The sequence below is a fragment of the Molossus molossus genome, unplaced genomic scaffold (assembly GCF_014108415.1).
Source record: "Molossus molossus isolate mMolMol1 unplaced genomic scaffold, mMolMol1.p scaffold_m16_p_7, whole genome shotgun sequence".
In the NCBI taxonomy this organism is placed as follows: domain Eukaryota; kingdom Metazoa; phylum Chordata; class Mammalia; order Chiroptera; family Molossidae; genus Molossus; species Molossus molossus.
Window position 1 is genome coordinate 15232903 of NW_023425401.1, and position 20392 is coordinate 15253294.

A 20392-nucleotide genomic window follows, 5' to 3' on the forward strand; every position below is an offset into this window, starting at 1 on the left:
AGTCGACTTAGGTGGACTTTGTTGTTTTCAAGGAGCTCCTGCATTTTAATTTTAACTAGGAAGCTTTCTCTCCACACCACTCCCCCCTTCCCCTTGCATATGAATTGCACAGAACAAAACAACCACACTCCCCTCAGGTTTTCTCCTGGGACCCCTGGCGCAAATACAGCATCACAGCGTCCAGATATCAGGGTCACCGTCTAGGGCCAGGGTCCCACGCCGAATCTGTCCTTCCCCATCCCATGCCTGCAGTCCTCTCTTCACCACCTATTTCTCCGTTCTCGATCCCTCTGCCTAGCTTTGACTTCCTCAAGAGGTCGAGTCCTCCTTGCCGGTTCCACCATGCGTGTCCCCTGGAAGCTTCCTTAAACCTGCCCCTCCAGGGCCGCCCTCACTTCTCCCTCCTTCCCTAGCGGGGAAACGCTACTCTCTACTCGACAAATATTTATTGAGTACCTACTACTGAGTACCTACGGTGCAAAGGTAGCTCGCTGGGCTGCCGGAAGCCCCTTCTCAGGCTCCACCGAAGCTCTCACCTTCCCCTGCCCTTCCCACCTGTCGGGGGACCCGGGGGTACCAACTCCCTTGACTGCGTCATGGAATCCGCCCGCTTCTTCCAAGGGCATCGCCCCACCTCCTTCCTCGGAGCAGACTCCTGATTGGTGGGAGTGTGGGTCACTCTGCCGCTCCTCCCATCTTCCCCGCCCCTCGCACGTGGACCCGCCCCCGGGACGGCCTCAGGCTCCTCCTTCCCGCTTACCTCCTCCCGCTAATCGCCAGGCGACGAGTGCCGAGAAGTTCTGGGCAAAGTCCTGGGAACTGGCGGTGAGATCACAGCGCCTGCCAGCCCGCTGGGCAAAGGGAGCCCAGCGCAAGGCAGTCGGTGCGCAGCTGGGGCTCCGGCCTCTCTGTTCGCCCGCCCGCAGTGGCCATCCCCGCCTCATTCTCCTGCAGCTGGTGTGGGACCTGTCAGCTGCGCATTGCGGGGGCCCGGAGGAGCCGCGTGTGTCTCCGCCCGGGTCTGTGGACGAGCCTCGGAGCCCCGCGCTGGAGAACTAGGCGGCGTCCCCGGCGGCAGAGCGCACCGCACCGGTAAGAGGAGGGCGCCTGCCGGAATGGTGCTGGGGTGTGGTGGGGCCCGCGGCGGCACGGGCTGGACAGGGCTACGATTTCGGAGTCTCTGCGGACCCGAGTCAGACTCCTGTCGCTGGGTGAACCCGCCCGCGGGGCAGCCCGAGCTGGGGAGATCGTCTCAGTGCTGTCCGCAGTCTCTCTGCATGTAGGGTTCGAGTGCTGCCCACCCTGGAGCCCGGTCCTTAGAGGGGCGGTTTGGCTGGGATTGACGCCGAGAAGGCGCCGAACTCGGGGGTCGAGGCAGTGGAGGGTGCGATACAGAAGGGCTGTCCTGGGCTGCGGCTGGGGCGGGAGGCACAGGAAACCTGGTTAATTGGGCTGAGCACGAAGCTTTACCACATCCGCACGAAGGGGCGCGGCAGGGGGAACCCGGGCGACCCTGGCCTTGCAGGCGCCCGACTCCCGGCCTCGCTTGCCCAGCCTGCTCCGCTTCACGGTGCCTTGGATGGGGACTGAGGGTACTCGTCCCTGTGGGCTTTCCAGTGTCCTGGGCATTGTCGTTGATCATACAGATATTTCTTAAACCGGGGCGCGCCACCCTCCTTCGGTAATGAAACTTGCCAGCCGCCTTCTGCACACTTGTACGCTCCCTTCTCCACCTCACAAACTACCGGTCTCCTGAGTCCGAACTCTGAGCCTAGGGGACTATGAAGGTGTGTCTCTTTCGTTATGTCTGGGGTTGAGGTACATGAGGTTCCCCAGATGTTGCAACGACCCTCAGGGTTTGAGTACCAGGATGAGGGCATTTAGAAATATTTTAAGCTGCAGATGCAAAAGAGATCCTTCCACAGGCAAGCAAAAGTGTAGGTCTGACTTCTGGTTATCCACACTCTACTCTCAAGCATCATACAAGGTGAGGTCCCCCTTCTGGCCAAAAGAGACCAGTTAGGCAGGCCTGGGCTGAAATGCAGCTAAGCTAAAGCCCCTCCACCACCCTGTGCCATGTTCCTCCTGGGGCTCATCGCTCTCTCTGAAAATATCTCCCTGAGCTGTTTATGACCAGTCTTCCCCCACAAGAATGGAAGCTCCGGGAAAGCAATGATCTTATCTGTCTAGTTCATCCACTCTATCTTCAATGTATTAACAATGCCTGACACACACAGTTGGTATGCAAGATACAGTTACTGAATGAGTGATGAAAACTTTTCTTTAAAATATGAGGAATGGTGATTTCATAGCTGATTTTGATTTGCATATTTATCCTTTTTAAATATCAGTAAAATTAAATACCAATAACTACTGTTGACTGAGCACCTACTAAAAACAGGAGATTACTGGGAACTTTGTATAGATTACATAATTAAACATTACAGTAGTCTTATTAGCTAGCTAGGTATTTCTAACCAGGTGGGAAATTGAGGCTCCAGCAGGTTAACCAATTTTCCCAAGATTATCCTGGCAGAATTAGAATTCCAACTCATTTTCTCTCTATTGTTCAGGGCCTCTTCCAAGAAACTGAAATGTGTTTTCCACCATTACAGCCAATAGACATTTAACTTTATTTGTGACAAAAGCTATTGCTTAGCCAAAAAAAGATTTGTTGTTTTCTCATTCAGATATAGTTTCAATAATAGTTAATAGTTATTTTATAGGCCAGATACTCCTATGCTACCATAAGCCGGTATTATCTCATTTAATCTTCACCAGTATTGTGAGGTCATCTCCATTTGACAGATGAATAAACTGCAGTCAAGCTTCAGGAACATGCAGGGTCAATAGTAAATTGCTGAGCTAGATTTTGGTAATAGTCCTTCTGACTCTGAATCTTTAGCTTCTTCTACTACGTAGAAATGTGTCCTGCTCCTGCTACTTAATTAGAGGTCACTTCATTATGGTAGAGTCCGATGATACAATATATTAAAACGACCTGAGGTTGGGCTACAAACTTTCTGCTGCCAATATCAAGTTTCTAGTTGCACTACTTTCTGAATTATTGAGACTCTTACTGCCATTGATTTTTGTGGTTGAGTTTGTGGTTTGTGGACCCGGTAGTTGAAGGACTTTAATCTAGGAGGAAAGGAAATTCTCCTTTTACCTAAATTTGAATTTACTTCCACCTAAATCTAAAGAGAAATCCTACGGGTTTTACCTGCTGTGGTAAATGAACTCTGAACACAGTAATGCTTTTTGCCTCTTAAGGGAAGTGCTGGAAAGCCAGCTGGTTCCTGCGTTCCCATCTGTGGAATGGAGAGTTGGAAACCGCTGCGAATTCCAAAAGCTCCTGCAGCAATTGTCTAGTAAGATAACTACATTTCAACTCTTTGTACTGGCCTAGTGAAACTGACGGCAGGAATTAGATACGATTCTTGGTTACCTTCTAAAGTGCTAATAGCAAAATAGGGGATAGGAAGGAATTAGAGTTTGGTTTTTTCTTCTACTTCTATTCTAGTTTTAGGGGGTAGTATAATGTTTTTCTCTGCGTGAGGGTCTGGATAATCCAGTTTCATTTATAATGTGCCTCTCAGCAGTACTATATTTTCTTAATTGTTAATTCCCTTTCAGGAGTACTTTAGGGAGGGCTGGAGAATGCTCCCGGGTAGAAAGCCCACAGAGCAATGTTGAGTGTGGGACACTAAGGAAGATGGAAGCTCTTAAGTTACAAATGCTTTCCATGCATAACTGAGAGTTGTTAATAGTTCCCTGTGAATTCCTATTTTGTGTACATCTTATTCATCAGCATTTTAGTGCTCTCTTCTGGAAACTTCCTTCTTGATTTCTAAATCACTACTGTTCAGACCATGTTTATGCTCACCCCAGATCTTCTCTCCTCCTCAGTGTCTTTCACAGCCATCCCTTCCCATTGCCCCTGCACTGTCTTAGCTCAGGGTCTTAAGGACTTCTGCACTCTGTCCTAACATTCCTGACAGGTAGGTTTCCTCCCTCGGTCTCTTTGCATCACAGTCCAGTAAATTCTTTAAGTGCTGAAATTATATGGTAAAAATTCTTCAGTGGCTTATATAGTTAATAACAGTAGCAGTAGCTGCTGAACTTTTTATGCCAGGGACTGTCTTAAGTGCGGTACATAAATTATTTCATTTAATCCTCAGAGCAACACCCAAGCTGGCGCTGTTATTATACCCCAATCTCCAGATGAGGCTAGTCAGACGAGGCTAGGAGAAGTTAAGTTTGCAACAACTTCACAACAAATACAAGGTGGAGTTGAAACTCAAACTCCGCGTGCTTTCTCTCTCTCTTCGTTTAAGTGTAGACTGGTTAGCCTGAAGGCAGGAGCTGGCAGTCTGGACTCTGCGTGGCCTTCTCCCCATCATTCTCCAACCTTGTGCACTGGCAGCCTGAACTTGATGGCGCAACAGAGCACTTTACCTTTGTCATACACCCCTGTTGCCTGGAAAGCTCATTCATTGTGTCCCCCTGTGAAAACCCACTTCTTTCAAGGCTGAACTCATAAACTACTTCCTCTAGAATAATCTTATCTGAACTCAATCTCTCACAGCAATTTAAAAAAAAAAAAAGAAAAAAACCCAAACCAAACAAAAAAAACACGAGAGTCTCCAGTTCAGTTTCTGACTCCTGAGTACACTGGATTTGGATTCCTTCTTTCCTTCAGCATTTTTCTTTCATATCCCCACCCCACCCCCACCCCCCACTGGAGTGCCTCCCAGTTTAGTGGTTTATTCAGACGCACTGCCTTTCTTTCTAGATTGTAAGTGCCCTGAAGGCAGGGCCAGTATGCATTTCTTCAGTTTCTATCCATCGGAACTCCAGGCCTGGTATCCTATCCATAGTAGGTGCTCAGTTAAAAAAGAGACTATGAAACAATTATATTTGGTTATATTCTGTCAGAATATCCCGTGAAAAATAACTGGAATGTGGCATTTTGTTTCCTGCTTTTTGATCCACAATTCTGTAGTGCCTTCACCAATTGATAGTGAAGCAGTAAAAATCCTAGTAATTTCAGTACATGCAAAGCACTATTGTGGTTGTTTTCACCTTGGAGACATTGCATGAAGATCTCAAACCCCTACACAAAACAAACATTGTAGAGTAAAGATCTTGTATCTTACATGCACTCTTTTTTCATATATATGATATAATGTTATTAAAATGTATTAAAACTGTTATGGAATTGAAACTATATTTTTGTCAACATTTTATTAATCAATGAGTATTTTACATTTTTAACCTGATTCAGCAGATCCTGTATGAATGAGCTCCTCTCTTAGTTCATTAATCTGTGTTCCAGTCACACTGAACTCACTTCAGCACCCTGCCTGTGTCCCCAGGCAGTCTACGGTGCTCTGCCCTCCCAGGTTGTGCATCATCTTCTGTCCTCCTTATAACCATTTCCTCCTCCCCCATATTCACCTGGCTAATTCCTACTCATTCATCATGTTTCAGCATGGATGTCACTTGTAAGAAGCAGCCTTCCTCTGCTGCCTCCATGTTGAAGTTGGGGAATATTCGAGGTACCCCATGCCTGCCTACCCTTTTTTTAAAAAAATTTTCACCTGAGGATACTTTTGCATTGATTCAGATAGAGTGGGAGGGAGGGAGGGAGAGAGAAGCATCCATGTGAGAGAGACACATTGCTTGGCTGTCTCCCGCACGAACCCAACCAGGGCTGAGGATTGAACTGCAACCCAGGTACGTGCCCTTGACCAGAATGGAACCTGCGTCTTTAACCGCTGAGCCAAACCAGTCAGGGCCTGCTGACCCTTTTTTTTTTTTCTATCCTTACTCGAGGACACTTCTCCATTTTTTGTTCAGATAGAGTTGTAGGGAGAGAGAGGAAGAGAGAGAGAGAAACATTGACGTGAAAGGGACACATTGAGCGGCTGCCACCCGCACGACCAACCGGGGCCGGGGACAAACTGCAACCGAGGTACGTGCCCTTAGCGGGAACCAAACCCAGGTCTCTCTGGACCGCAGGCCGACGCTCTAATCGCCGAGCCAAACCGGCCAGGGCAAGATGTGGCTGATTTTTATTGAGATGTACTGTAAGTGTAAAATACACACTGAGTTTCAAAGCATTTGTACAAAAAAGAATGTAAAATTATCTCAATAATTTTTTATAGTTTATATGTTGAAATGATATTTTGGATATATAATATATAAATAAAAAAAATTTATCTGTTTCCTTTTACTCTTTTTAATTGGCTACTTAAAGAAAATTAAAATTACACATACGGCCCTATTACTTTTTTGCTGGACATTGCTGCCGTATACTTTTGTATATGCTTGGAATTTTTAGTAGGAAGTTAAAAATATCAAAGACATCTGAATTTTCAAAAAATCTGGAGTTTTCCAGAAAGGATTCCTCTAATATGTAAAGACTAGGAAATATCGATACTTCAAAGATGATTCTTTGTAGAAGCTATAGCAGGCGGGCTGTAGTCTTCCAGTGTCTTTCCTGGGCTCACATCATCTATGTGAAAATTTAAGAATTCTTCTGTAATAAATGCAATCGCATGAGGAAGTAGATGAATTCCTCTTTTAGTTATTCATCTTTTGTAGTTGGTGAAATGTTTTCTTCATCTTGGAAAAATATAGAAAATGCAATGGTAATTTCATTGTTCTGAATCACACTGTTTATACCCTAAAATTGAATTTTCCTTGGACTGGCTTTATAATCACTGATTCAATCTGTTTGGGAGCCAGACAATGATTGTTTCTAGACTCCCCATGACCCCTGCGGTATGAGTGGAATAAGTTTCTTAAATAATAATGACAACACAATGTGTGGATTTTAAGCTGAGAAACAAATTGCTTTCATAAAATATTTCTTTAGATGAGCATCATGTTGTTGTCTAGATTGTTCTTGTTTACTCACAAAAGAACAGGCAAGGTAATAATCCAGTTCTCTGAGATGTGTGGGCTAGACGATGACCCTAGAGGATATTCTTTCTCATCTGTGATTATTGAGATCGTGAGAGAGTGGACCTGAATTGAAAAATCTCTTGAATGTAAAGTAGAAAATAATTAAACTGTAACAAGCAGCCCAACAAGAGGTCATCAGAGGATCTGTGACTGTCAGTATAAATCAAGTTTATTATTCGATTACTCTCTATAGATAAAATATTGAAACCTGTTTGTTTTTGAAATATTCTATGGGTCAAACACTTTTGTCAATATAACCTATATACTAAAATGTGGTGCTATTATTAAAGATTCCCATACTTGTTTTCTGTCTTGATATCAAACGTAATATAAGAAATTTAAAGTTATAGTTTGAATCTTATAAAACAAACATTCTTCCTCAAATTATTTGTGGTGGGTAGTGATCTGAAATGTTTAGAAGCAAAAGTTAAATAATATTTTTCTAATCACACAGACATTAAACTTTTTTATAAAGTAATGGCATTTTTATTTTTACTGTATTTATTTTTAATCCTCACCCTAGGATATTTTTCCATTTATCTTCAGATGGGGGGTGGGGGTGGGGGAGAGAAACATCGATGTGAGAGAGACACATCAATTGGCTGCCACCTGCACAACTCTGACCAGGGCTGGGGACTGAACTGCAACCCAGGTACATGCCCTTGGCCAGAATCGAACCTATGACTCTTTGGTCTGTGGGCCCACGCTCTAACTGCTGAGCCAAACCGGCCAGGGCAACATTCTTAAACTTGAAGGAAATGCCTTCCTAGAATGAAAGCATGCAGTAAGCCCTTTGTTCACACATTAAATCAGTATTTATTGAGCACACACTTCGTGCCAGACACCTGGCTGGGTACAGGGCACAAGGAGGTGAAACAGATCAAGGAGGTTCCAGTTTAGAGGGGTACAAGCATTAAGCAGTCACAGAGAATCCATTAATCACAATGGGGATATGTGGCTCAAAGAGAATGAGCCTGCACTCTAATTGGGACCTTGGAGAGAAACCTTCGGTTTCCCGTAGGTCATGATTCAGGCCATTGATGGTCTGATGGAGGGGGAGGCAAGAGGAGGCTGGGGACTCCTGAGGTGGGCGGCACCGGAAGTCCTGTGCTTTCCCTTTCAGCTGATGGTAGGGGGTCGGGTGGAAGTGAGTAGGAGGATTTAACTAGTCTTCCAGGGGAAATTAAATCCAAAGTTGCATTTTTAGTACCTTTGTAACAAACTGAGTGAGGTCTAACAACCTGTTCTCCAGCATAGCCATGAAAGTAGCTTAAAATAACTTGCTGGGGCCCTGGCCGGGTAGCTCAGTTGGTCAGAGCGCCCCCCAGATACACCAAGGTGGTGGGGTTAATCTCTGGTCAGGGCACATACAAGATTCAACCCATGAATGCACAAACTAGTGGAACAACAAATCGCTGTGTGTCTCTCTCTCTAAAAATCAATAAAAAAATAACTGGCTGGCTCCAATTCTGGTGTAGCTCAGTGGTCTAGCCGCTGAGATGAACCGAGTTAGGGGTGTTTGAAGGCCTCGGAGAATGTAGGGAAGACCCATGTGGGTTTTTCTCACAGGTTCAGAGCTGCTTCACGCACCTTTTTCGTGCATGTAGAATGAACTGAGGTGTCCTCCGGAGGTTGTTGGAGGCATCAGGGATTGAGGAACCGTCCTGCCTTTAAAGACGGCAGGGGAACAACGACAGCATTTGCTCTTGGTTGCCCAGCATCCATTGACCCTTCCAGATTTCCACGTGAGGACTTACTCCTTGCCTTGGGATATGGGGCCCCAGAAGGAGGGCCCACTTTCCTGGGCCACGGGGGCCTGGTGAGCCTGTTGCTGGAGTCTGGGTCCAGTGCCAAGGGTCACGGGGAGGCTGCGCAGAGGGTGTGTCCGGACCTGACCATTCCTGTCCCCACCACATTGCTGTGGTCTGGCTTCTGGTCCCCTGAAGCCGTGCCTCTGCTGGCTTCTCACCCTCCCCTCAGTTCCTTAAACCGATGTTCTCCCCGTGTATTTTCTCTGGTTTTATTTGCTAGATTGGTTTCTGTTGCATCTACCTAAAGAACCCCTGACTGTCAAAGGCCTAGAGCGGCTTAAGTAGTTTACCTGCCGGCACAAAGGGAACAGGGGCAGGGCCGGGTGGCAGCCGGCCATTCTGCCTCTACTGCCAGGCGTTGCCCAGAGGGCCCCTCCGCGTGGTGGGAAGCACGCGACTGGGAGTCAGAGTCAGAATGTGGATCCAATCCCAGCGGTGCCTCTGCCGCTGTGGCTGCAGGAGCACGGAGGGAGTGACCCGAGACGCTTTTGCAGAGAAGTGGGCGTTGGCGCCAGGCCTTGAAGGACACGGTTGAGAAGAAGGAAGGGAGTGGAAGGCTAATAGAAAGGACAGTGCGGGCACCGAATGCAGGATGAACTCATGTGTAGCATTTTAAGGAATGATGAACCTTTTAGTTTGTTGAGAAGGGCTTTTTAAAAAAAAGATTGATATTAGAGAGAGAGTGGAAGGGGAGAGAGGGAGAGAGAGAGAGGGAGAGAGAGAGAAATAAATTTGTTGTTCCACTTATTTATACATTCATTGGTTGATTCTTTTTTTTTTATTATTAAAGTTTTCTTTTTTTTTTTAATCCTCACCCGAGGACATTTTTCGATATTTTGTTCAGATAGAGTGAGAGGGAGAGAGAGAGAGAGAGAAACATCGACGTGAAAGCGACACATCGAGTGGTTGCCACCCACACGACCCAACCAGGGCTGGGGACAAACTGCAACCAAGGTACGTGCCCTTAGCGGGAACCGAACCCAGGTCTCTCCGGACCGCAGGCCGACGCTCTAACCGCTGAGCCAAACCGGCCAGGGCTCATTGGTTGATTCTTATATGTGCCCCGACAGGGGATTGAACCTGAAACCTTGGTGTATGGGGACAATGTGCCAATCAACTGAGCCACCCTGCCAGGGCTGAGAAGGACTCTTTTAAATGGAAGAAGTGACAGGATCTGAGAATAGAGAGGTGGATCGGGGCCCAGCTGCCATGGGTCCTGCATCCCATAGTAAGGGTTTGGACTTGATGCTGTAGACAGTGAACAAGGGGGTGCAGGAGGGGACCTCTCTTCGAGAAGGGGCTCTAGTGGAGGTAGGGAAGGTCGGAGGCTGGGAGTACCAGCACTGAACTAGGGTGGTTTCAGTGGGAGACAGTGAACAAGGGGGTGCAGGAGGGAAGCTCTCTTCGAGAAGGGGCTCTGGTGGAGGTAGGGAAGGTCGGAGGCTGGGAGTACCAGCACTGAACTAGGGTGGTTTCAGTGGGAGAAGAAAAGTGCTAATCAACACAGAAATAGTGGGAAGTTAGAATGACAGCCTCTCGGGACTAGGGGCTTGGGGACGGGGTTGAGGGAGAAGGCAGAGATGATTGTATGGCAGGGAATAAATGGTGTTGGTTCAGTCAGGTCAAAAAAAGTTGGAGCCTTACATCATAGTTTCCACCAAAACATATTTTATATGAATCAAAAGTTTAACATTAAAAAGCTATAAAAAGCCCTGGCCTGTTTGGAGCATTGGCCTGCGGACCAGAGAGTCCTGGGTTTGGTTCCCACTAGGGGCACGTACCAAAAAAAGAAAAGAAAAAGCTATAAAAAATAGAATACCATTGAAATAATAATGAAGATGAAAAATCCTTTTGAGATACAATATAAAATCCAGAAGCTGTCAAATAAAAGATTGATTCATTTGATTACATATAATTTTTGCAGGGCCATTTTTTTTAACTGTGTCAAAAGGCAATCAATAAATATAGAAAAATAATTGCAATTCATGTCACCACCATCTCATTTCACCAATATATAAAAAACTACAACAAATCAATAAGAAACAATTACTCTAGAGGCAAAGATATGAGCAGTTTACAAAAACTCTTAAGTGTATGAAAACTTGAACCTCACTCATAAGAAGAGAAATGCACGTTAAAACTTTAGTGAGATGTTATTTTTCACCTTTCAGATTGGCAAATATAACAAAATGTGATAAAACCATTGGCAAAGTTTTGAGGAAACAGATATTCATAGTGGATGCAAATGTAAATTGGTCCAAGCTCTGTGTAGAGCCATTGGCAGTATTGATCAAAATTGCAAATGTATATACCCTTTGAAACACCCATAAAAATTCTATGAATTTTATCATACAGATATGTAAGTGTGCACAATGATATTATACAGGGGTGGACAAAGTAGGCTAACTGTGCCATTGGGACATTCTTTTGAGTCAGTAAAACTATTGTAATAATTATAACTTGTGTGTCTGTTTCCATATGAACAACTGTCAACCTTTTTTTGCCCACCCCTGTATGCGCTAAGTTATTTATTGCAGTGTTTGAATAAAGAAAAGATTGCGCATAACCTAGCTGCCCCTCATAGGGCTGGTTAATAAACAGTGGGTGACTAAGAGTGAAGCAGCTCTACAGCTACTGACTTAGAACAATTTCTGAAATTTTTAAAAAATCCTCACCTGAGGACATTTTTCTGTTTGTTTTCATATAGAGTGGGAGGGAGGAAAAGAGAGAGAAACATTGATTGATGTGAGAGGGATGATTGATGTGAGAGGGATGCATCACCTGGTTGCCTCCCGCACGACCCCGACCAGGGCCAGGGATGAACCACAACCAAGGTATGTGCCCTTGACCGGAATCAAACCTGTGACTTTTTGGTCTGCAGGCTGATGCTCTAACCACTGAGAAAATCCGGCCAGAGCTCTGATATTTATTTTTAAGTTAAAAAAGAAAGGTATAGAATCTATAGATTTGTGGCATACATATCATATATACCATGCATGTATAGTATGCTTCTATTTGAGTAAAATATATCCATATGTAATATATATTTTATATGTATATGCATCCATAAACATGTACATATTTATGCATATGTATACATAAACTGGTGGGCTGAAGCCAGCTTGCATAGGCTTGTGAGAACCAATTGTGTGTATCCCTTCCCTACTGCTTGGTCAATGACTCTAGGTCATAGTTTGAAATGGGCCATGTTGGGAGTATTTACACCATAGAAATCAGCACAAGCAACAAACCAGAACTTTTGGTTGTGTTTTTCCAGAGAGCTGGTTGATCAACATTCACTAGTACCCACTGAGTATCATGAACATAGAATATCTCTGAAGGATACACACAGGTTGCTAACATCAGATTTCCCAAGGAAGGGAGAATGGTAGCAAAGGGACAGATGTGAGATTTATTGTTTTATTTTTTTCCCTTTATTGATTTTAGGAAGAGAGGAAGGGAGAGGGAGAGAGAGATAGAAACATCGATTGGCTGCCTCCTGCATGTCCCCTACTGGGGATTGGGCCCACAACTTGGGCATGTGTCCTAACTGGGAATTGAACCGACAACCTCCTGGTGCATGGGATGATACTCAACCACTGAGCCACAACGGCTGGACACAGATGTGAGATTTAAATCGCCCCTCCTGAATTTTTTCCCCAGTAATTATATTATTCATTCTGTATCAGCTATACTAGAAAGCAAACAAAAAGTGTGGCTCCAGAGTTTTAGGCTATGTGACTGTTATTTAAAGTGCCATTGAAAATTGAAAGATGAATAGATCTTAGGGCAAAAGAATGCTTTTGGTTTTGAACTTGCTGAGCTTGAAGAGTGTGGGTGATATCAGTGGAAATATCCTACAGGTAACTCAGAAGAGAGGGCAAAGCTGGTGATCACTTCTGGGAGTCGACAGTTTAGTTGAAATTATGATGGTGGAAGAGGTTTCCAAGCAAGGCCCAACCTGTATGACCTTTTGGGCTGGTCCCAGAGACAAGGGGGATGCAAGTAGTCCCTTGGGGAATGCCAGCCGTGAGGTAGCTATGGGAAGGGTAACTAATCACAGTGGTAGGAAGACCATATAATGATATTAATAGTCGCTTCCTTTTATGGATGGCCTACAAAAAGCATTCTCAGTACTTTTTGAAAGAACATCACCTGACTTAATTCTCACAACCACTCTCTGGGATGGGTATTATGTCCATGATTGCTGGTGAATGGACAAGGACAATCCCAAAGAATAAACCAGGAAAGAGCTTCTGGGAAGGATGTTTACAGAGCATGACCTTGAAAAGTGGTAAGATTTTATTATTTATTTATTTATTTTTTAATCCTCACCCGAGGACATTTTTCCATTTTTTGTTCTGGTAGAGTGGGAGGGAGAGAGAGAGAGAGAGAGAGAGAGAGAGAGAGAGAGAGAGAAACATCGATGTGAAAGGGACACATCGAGTGTCTGCCACCCGCACGACCGACCAAGGCCGGGGACAAACTGCAACCGAGGTACGTGCCCTTAGCGGGAACCGAACCCGGGTCTCTCTGGACCGCAGGCCGACGATCTAATCGGTGAGCCAAACCGGCCAGGGCAATAGTGGTAAGATTTCAAAGGTCAAGACATTTCAGGTAAGGGGAATGATGAGCAAAGGTCAAAGTTGAGCTACTGGATGTAGCCGAGGGTGGAGATTTGTGGGAGCTGAGGGTGGTGCCTGGCCGCCCCATTCTCTGGCAGTTGGAGAGCCACAAAATGTTTCTGAGCTAGGAAATATGATCTAATCAGTTTGACTGGTAGATACAGAATTAAATGTTGTATTACTTAAGCATTTACTCTGTATTCATTGTTAGGGAGGAGGGATGGTAAGAGACAGGAAACATTATCATAAAACTTTGAGGTAGATCAGTAGATGGCCTATGGGTACAGATACTCAGTGTCTGTAAACAGGAACTGTGATGGCCAGTGCCAGTCTCTCTCCATTTTTTTTCCCCCTCATTAAACTTTGTTTTAATGAGTCTTAAAATTCTGTGACAGATTTTTGGTCAAGTTCTTTCCATTACAAAGTACTGATTTTAAAAACTGATAACTTAAAAACTGCCACACACATTTTTTTTCCCTTCTGAAGGTTTTACAGTGCATTATAATCATTAACCAGACTTTTACTATTAAACAGCCAATTGAGACAGTTCTGAGACCATTCTCCCACACTGACTAAGCCTGGAGTGGCAGGTATTGGAAATGATATTCCTTTAGCCTCCTGAGCTTTCTGGGCAGACTTGGTGACAGCCAGCTGCCTCGTGCTCACTGCTTGATGACCCCCACAGCAACTGCCTGTCTCATGTCACAGACAGAAAAACAGCCCAGAGGAGGACAGTCAGAGAAGCTCTCAACATGCAAGGGCTTGTTAGGAACCATTTCAACAATGGCAGCATCACCAGGTTTCAGAAACTTTGGGCCATCTTCCAGCTTTTTCCCAGAACAGCAATCTTCTCCTTCAGCTCAGCAAGCTTGCGAGCAACGTGAGCTGGGTGACAGTCCAGCACAGGTGCACACCCGGCACTGATTGGGCCTGGATGGTTCAGGATGATCACCTGAGCTGCGAAGCCAGGTGCCTGCTTCCATTGGTGGGCCATTTTTGCCCTGACCAGCCACATTGCCCTGACAAACATGTTCTTGACATTGAAGCCCACATTGTCCCCATGAAGAGTTTTACTCAAAGCTTCAGGGTGCATTTAAATAGACATTATTCAGTTGTAACGTTGTAACGTTGACTGAAGCAAAGGTGACCACACTGGGTTTGAGAACAACAGTCTCCACTCGGACAACAGGGATAATACCAATACCCCCATTTTTTTTTTATCTTCACTTTGAGGACATTTTTGCATTTATCTTCAGACAGGTGGGAAGGAGAGAGGGGGGAAGAGAGAGAGAGAAACATCGATGTGAGAGAGACACATTGAGTGGTCGCCACCCACATGACCGCAACCAGGGCCGGGACAAACTGCAACCAAGGTATGTGCCCTAAGCGGGAACCAAACCCAGGACTCTCTGGCCGCAGTCCCGCTGAGCCAAACCGGCCAGGGCCCAATACCCCCATTTTGTAGACGTCCTGGAGGGGCAGACGCGGGGGCTTGTCAGTTGCTGGCAGGATGCAATACAGAGCTCCCAGCGGTGTGGTTCCACTGGCATCGCCGTCTGTATAGGCGACTTTCCATCCCTTGAACCAAGGCATGTTAGCACTTGGCTCCAGCATGTTGTCACCACTCCAACCAGAAACTGGCACAGATGTTACTGTGTCAGGGTTGTAGCCCACATTCTTAATGTAGGTGCTGACTTCTTCAACAATCTCCTCATTGCTCTTCTGGCTGGAGGACGGCTCATGGAATCCACTTTGTGAACACCAACCGTCAGTTGTTTCGCACCCATTGTGTAACCCAGGAGGGCAGCTCACGGGTCTGCCCTTTCCTGGAGACACCTGATTCAGATTCACCAACACCTGTCCTCAGCAGTTAGAGCATCAGCCTGCGGTCCAGAGAGACGCAGGTTCGGTTCCCGCTAAGGGCACGTATCTCTGTTGTAGTTTGTCCCCGGCCCTGGTTGGGTCGTACGGGTGGCAGCCACTCGATGTGTCCCTTTCACGTCGATGTTTCTCTCTCTCTCTCTCCCCCACTCTATGTGAACAAAAAATGAAAAAATGTCCTCGGGTGAGGATAAAAAAACAACAAATTCACCAACACCTGCAGCAACGATCAGAACAGCACAGTCAGCCTGAGATGTGCCTGTAACCTGCTTTTGATAAAGTCTCTGCGTCCTGGTGCATCAATGATGATCACACAATAGTTGCTGGTCTCAAATTTCAACCGAGAGGTATTAGTGGCGATACCATGCTCACAGCCAGCTTTCAGATAGTCCAAGATCCAAGCATACTTGAAGGAGCCCTTCCTTGTCTCGGCAGCCTCCTTATCAGATTTTGAATGTTTTTCCTCCAATCCCACCGTATCTGTAGATCAGAAGGTCAGTAGTGGCAAATTGCTGAAATCTATGTGTCCAGTGGCAATGATGTTGATATGAGTCTTTTCTTTCCCATTTTGGTTTTGATTTAGTGGTGGTTTGTGTGACACCTGTATTCTGGCAACCACCCTGTTGTGACTCTCGCTGATTTGGCTCAGTGGTTGGAGCATTGGTCTGCAGACGGAAGAGTCTTGGGTTCGATTCCGGTCAAGGGCACATACCTCAATTGTGGCTTGGTCCCCAGCCCCCAGGCCAGGGTCCTGCAGGAGGCAACCAGTTGATGTATCTCTCTCAAATTGATGTTTCTCTCTCTCTCCCTCCCTCCCACTCTATCTGAAGATAAATGGAAAAAATATCCAAGGGTGAGGATTTAAAAAACAAGCAAAAAACCTGTTGTGAAAAAGCTAGCTCAGACATTTCTAACATTCACCGTCCCGTGACTTCAAAAATCACTGCTCACACAGACAGAAGATTTCTACCGATGGCTGGTATTTGCATGAAGCGAGAACAGTCTAATGTTTTCTCGATCAGGTAGCCTTTGTCGTTCACACTTCTTGGTGTAATTATTACAGTGTTCACAGACAAAAGCTTTGTGCCCAGGAACACTCCATGTTATAATTCCAGTTTCCATCTGCACACACTCAGGTTTCTTTTGGAAACACTTCCGGAGGTGATGCTAACCGTGCTGGCTGCTGTGCAGGTCAGGTCCGTGTGGGCAGCTAAGGAAGACTTTCAGGACGTTCATCCAACCTGGTCAAGGACAGCAGGGTGCTGAATAGTTAAATCAGTACTGAATCCATCACCCAAAGCCAGTTCTAGACATGATGTCAGTGTCATTAAGCTGGGAGAAACAGTAGGTGACTGAAGACTCTTCAAGGCACCAGATATGCCTGACTTTATGTCGCTCACACAGTCCGCGATCGTCTTCTTTGTTTTCGGTGATAACACCAGCAATACCACCATTTTCCCTAACTTCAACCTGAGTGCACATATCACAGCATACACGGAGGGAGGAAGAAATGTGGTGTTTGGATCCTCTAGTAATATCTGCCTCTCTGGGCTTCCCAGGATGGGGAACATGGCCAGGAGCCCCCCAAAGAGCATGGCAAAAGGCTGGGGTCCAGGGGGATCCCTCCCATGCACTGCTGAGGCCCACCTGCTGGAAACCGGCACGCAGGCGCAGTGAGCATCAGCCACATCCATGCCTTCCAGCTCTGCTCGTAGTTGGGTTTTTGACTCGAGCTGAATTTGCCTGTTGCGGTGGCGTATTGTTCATCTTTTTGTCGTTATAAGTAAATTATGGGCTGGAGGCTCTATTCTCCAGAAGACGGTGAATTAGGGAATAAAGAAAGTGGAGGTGAATAAAGACATGATTATTTGTTGACATATTTTATGTGTATGATTTATTTATGAGTTGTGCTAAGAAGAAATATTCCTCTTCCAACACACACACGCACAAATCCTGTCTCTGTTCTTTAGAAAGACATTGTGCTTGTAGAAAAAATCCTTTTACCTTGGAAATACACATGTACCCAAACAGTATAAAATTCCACCCTAGCTTTCAACGCAGTCTTTCTTTAGACTACTGTTGTCTTAAGTTTGTGTGTCATTAGGAATAATACCAATAATGAAGTGTCAAATAGGAAAAGAAATAACACATAGTTCAGAAAAAGGACTGCCTGGACTTCATGCCGACCAGCTCATAATCCTGACTTGTAATTCCTGTTTTTCTAGTCTTTGATCCCAGGCCAAAATAGCATTCCAGTTTGTTTGTTCCTTTCAGTTCTGCATCATTTGTTTCGTGATTAAGGACCTAGAAGCCTCTTTTGTTCTCTGGCATCTGTGTGTCTTGTTTTCATTGGGTTGTACATGGGTGTAGATGGATGTTTATATAAAATAGCTGCCTTTTCTGGTCCACAGATTAGGACACCTTTGCCTTGACAAATGCTCAGTGACCAGAAGGACAGGATGCTGGAATTTGGGTCTTTGTAAAATGTGTGCTGTGTGGTTCTGAGAGATTCCCCGATTTTCCTTCATTGCTAAGAAATTCACAGATTAGTTGGGCAAAATAACCATGTTCTTGGGTCTTGCTTTAGTTAGTTAACTCATGCAGGGGTTTAGCATGTCACGGACTCCCTCACATCCCTGTGGAGAGTACTGTTTCTCCTCTTCTCTCTCAGAGGAGTGTAGAATCAGCCACGTGTTAATAGATGGGAAGGAAATGAGAGCCATGTGATTGCTACCTGGGCAGGGAGCCAGCTGGAGGAGTGGCCCCTCTGAATGGGACTCACAGTTAGCACAGTCCTCGATGGGTTTCTCTGGGGCAGTGGTCTGAACTTCAGCAGAATCAGAATGACCTAAGACTCGGGAAAACACAAATTCCTGAGCCTCTCCCCAGAGTTTCTGATTTGGTGGATCTGTGGTCAGGCTCAAGATTCTGTGTTTCTATCAAGTTCTTAGCAGATGCAGATTCTGCTGGTTTGGGGACCCCTTTGAAAATCCAAGTGCTGGTTCAGTAAGGCAAAAGACTCTGAGTCTCCACCAGCCCCGAGTCCCCTCTGATTTGGGGAAGAACTAAAGAATTTGGTTATTGTAACCCCCATATTTTGTATAGCATTTCCATATTTGTAAATCACTTTAATATACTTTGCTTCTCACAACAAAACCAAATCTTATGAGGTAGGCAGGGGAGGAGTTAACCTTGTTGGGGCTGTTTGGACCTTGGGTAAGGAAGTGACTTACCCAAGGGGCAAATGGCAGAGCTGAGACTTGCACCTGGATTTGCTTACTGTAGCCTTAGTCTACCCTGTCTTCAAAGCTAGTCAAAAGCTGGGACTTCCGGTCAAGAGGGCGGGTAGGTAAATGCAGTATTGTGTCCTCCCACAACCACATCACAGTTACAACTAAACTGCAGAACAACCATCATTCAAAACCGCCAGAAATCGAGCTGAATGGAAGTCCTGCAACTACGGAATTGAAGCAGCAGCTACATCCAGGCTGGTAGGAGGGGCGGAGGGGACGGGCTGGTCCCACACCCACGTGTGGCGGATAAAAATCAGGAGGCTCCCGCGGCTGGGAAGGTCCTTCCTGAGGACTGAGGGGTCCTCGTCCCACACCAGGTGCCCCGCTCAGGGTTCCAGTGCCAGGAAGAGAGTCCCCATAACTTCTGGCTGGAAAAACCAGCGGGAACTGAAGCTCAGGGAGGCTGAGGTGGCTGGAGCCCCAGGCAGCTCCTTAAAGGGCCCGCGCACGGACTTATCGGACTCTCTCCCTCTAAGCTCGGAGGGGAGGCAGCTCCACGGGCGCCAGAGACATACAGGGAAGAACTGAACTATTTGGCACTGGAGCGAGGGCTGGAGAGGGGGCTTTCTCTGGGACAGACGTGCTGTCAGAGGCCTTTGTTCCTTTGGTGAGTCCTTCCCTGGGGTGGCAGACAGCCGCCATATCTGGGACTCCAGCAACCTGGCTCACACTGGTAGCCCCGCCCTGCTGACTCCCTGAGGCCCCGCCCCACCCAACTTTCAGGCCCACCCAAGCTGTTGCCATAGGATTGGCCTTTCTTGGATCCTGCTTCAGGTTTTCCTAAATTCTTTCAAGCAAGCAGCCCCACACCTCTCGTTAAGTAATACATAGAAACAAACACAGGGAAGCAGCCAAAGTGAGGAGACAAAGAAACAGGTCCCAAATGAAAGAACAGAACAAAACCCCAGGAAAAGAACTAAGTGAAATGGAGATAAGCAGCCTAACAGATGCTGAGTTCAAAACACTGCTTATAAGGATGCTCAATGAACTTGGTGAGAACCTCAGTGAACTTAGTGAGGGCCTCAAGAGCATAAAAAAGGAGCAGTCAGAAATGAAGCAGGCACTAACTGAAATAAAGAATAATTTACACAGATTCGATAGTAGAGTAGGTAAAGCCAAGAAGCAAACCATTGATTTGGAATCTAAAGAAGCAAAAAATACCCAATCAGAACAGCAAAAAGAAAAAGAATCCAAAAAGTGAGGATAGTGTAAGGAGCCTCTGGGACAACTTCAAGTGTGCCAACATTCGCATCTTGGGGGTGCCCGAAGGAGAAGAGAGAGAACAAGAAATCAAAAACCTATTTGAAACAATAATGCCAGAAAAATTCCCTAACTTGGTGAAGGAAACAGACATACAAGTCCAGGAAGCACAGAGAGTCCCAAACAAGATGAACCCCAAGAGGCCTACACCAAGACACATCATCATCAAAATGCAAAAGGTTCAAGACAAAGAGAGAATCTTAAAAGCAGCAAGAGAAAAGCAGTTAGTAACCTACAAGGGAGTTCCCATTAGACTGTCAGCTGATTTCTCAAAAGAAACTTTGCAGGCCAGAAGGGAGTGGCAAGAAATATTCAGAGTGATGAAAAGCAAGAACCTACAACCAAGATTACTCTATCCTGCAAAGCTGTCATTTAGAATCAATGGCCATGTAAAGAGTTTCCCAGGCAAGGAAAAGCTAAAGGAGTTCATCACCACCAAACCATTATTATATGAAATGTTGAAGGGTCTTCTTGAAGAAAAAGATAAAAAATATGAACAAACAAAATGGCAATGAATACATAGCTATCCACAATTGAATTTACAAACAAA

At 45.7% G+C, this 20392-nt stretch overlaps 1 protein-coding gene and 1 pseudogene across 3 annotated transcripts in view; one reads left to right on the plus strand and one right to left on the minus strand.

Annotated features, from left to right (window-relative positions):
* Positions 1-782: 782 nt before the first annotated feature.
* The window catches only part of OSBPL3 (oxysterol binding protein like 3), a 196058-nt gene continuing 176448 nt past the window's right edge, over positions 783-20392 (plus strand). For all 3 annotated transcript variants that reach the window (XM_036246210.1, XM_036246211.1, XM_036246209.1), the window contains exon 1: positions 783-1092. The gene's annotated coding sequence lies outside the window, so the exon portion shown is untranslated. The remainder of the gene's footprint in view (positions 1093-20392) is intronic.
* On the minus strand, positions 13898-16743 carry LOC118620341 (annotated as a pseudogene).